Source organism: Echinops telfairi, unplaced genomic scaffold, assembly GCF_000313985.2.
Source record: "Echinops telfairi isolate 266 unplaced genomic scaffold, ASM31398v2 ScPeMD7_7441;HRSCAF=8479, whole genome shotgun sequence".
In the NCBI taxonomy this organism is placed as follows: domain Eukaryota; kingdom Metazoa; phylum Chordata; class Mammalia; order Afrosoricida; family Tenrecidae; genus Echinops; species Echinops telfairi.
Window position 1 is genome coordinate 822,285 of NW_022111341.1, and position 1,448 is coordinate 823,732.

The following is a 1,448-nucleotide window of genomic DNA, read 5'->3' on the forward strand; positions in this document are numbered from 1 at the left end:
TGGTGTAATTTAAGACAAAAACCCACATGAAACGTTATTTAGGGCATATAATCATTTTTCCTTTACGAGCGGGAATTCTGGAACCACAACCGCTTTTGATTAATGGAATCATAATTTGGAGAACAATAAAAGCTGCAGATCATTTAGGTGTATGGGAAGTACAGAGGAGCCCGAGGATGCCATGGGATAAGTAGACCCGCCAGGTCTGTGGCAGAAAGATGAGGCTTGATGGCAGTGGGGTTTTTATTTTGTATTTTGGTGCTTGGGGGGAATAAGAGAAGATGAGTTTTCCATGAAAAGACAAAACCGAAGACCCTACTGAGGGCTTAAGCATGTCTGGGTTAGAACCGGGTCTGTCCTCCATTTAGATGAAATGCTCTCACTCCAGTCCCCAGGGTTCAGACAGTTTACCGTCAGAAAATGGGCATGCTCCAAGGCTTGATTCCTCATATATGCTGTAACGAGGCAGGAAACTTTTGGGACAACTTGAGCACCAGAACCAATTAATTAGTCCAAGGAAAATCAGCAGATAATTTTCAAACTCGTTTTTTATTAAGAAACATTTGGTAGAAATCATCTCATATTAATTTATATAATGATACTCTCTATATATTACTTTGTAAGTTCATACTCCTTCTTCGTTTACAACCACATTACTAAATTATAAAATAAAAAGTCTCTTTGCATATGCAAAATAAAATTACCTTTGCTTCTTTCAAAAAAAGTAATAATGACAACTCTAATCCGATACTCGGAAGTTCAGAGATATGTGCAGGTTGTATTTCTTTCAATATAAACATAAAACTTACGTCATGAAAGTATTTTCTTCCACTCACCTCCATTGTGATCCATTGGGTTCCAACTCACAGTGACCTGACAGAGGATCACAGGGGCTTTGTAAATTTTCACAGGAGCAGACAGCCTCCACTTGGGGGTTTAAGGGCACCAACTTGAGGTTAGGGTTCAAACACTTAACCTACAGAGCCACCTGGGCTGTGTAAATGCTATTCTTAAATATAACGAACAAACAGAACGGACAATAGTCAAATTTTCTTTTTTAGATTGGTGGTAATTGGTGTTAAACTAGATCACGCTAAGGTTACCTAGGGTCAGGAAACTGCTCTACCCAAAGTTTTAAAATTATATTAGTGGATTCAATTTACAGTAAACCTGGCAGCAATGGGATTTGAACCTATGACCCCAAAGAGACTAGAACCTTAACCTACACCTTAAACCCCTCTGCCACACCACCATAGGTGTTGTTCTTTTTTAGTTTTAATATTTACAAAGATACTGGAATATAATCCTTTATGTTTTGTTTTATACGTGGTAGTTGTTGAAAGGGGGAAAGACATAACGATAAGACATACAATGCATAACGAGTTACAGTCCTGGAACAGTTCAGGGGCAGCTCTACCCTGACCTACAGGGCCGCCATGAGTCAGCAT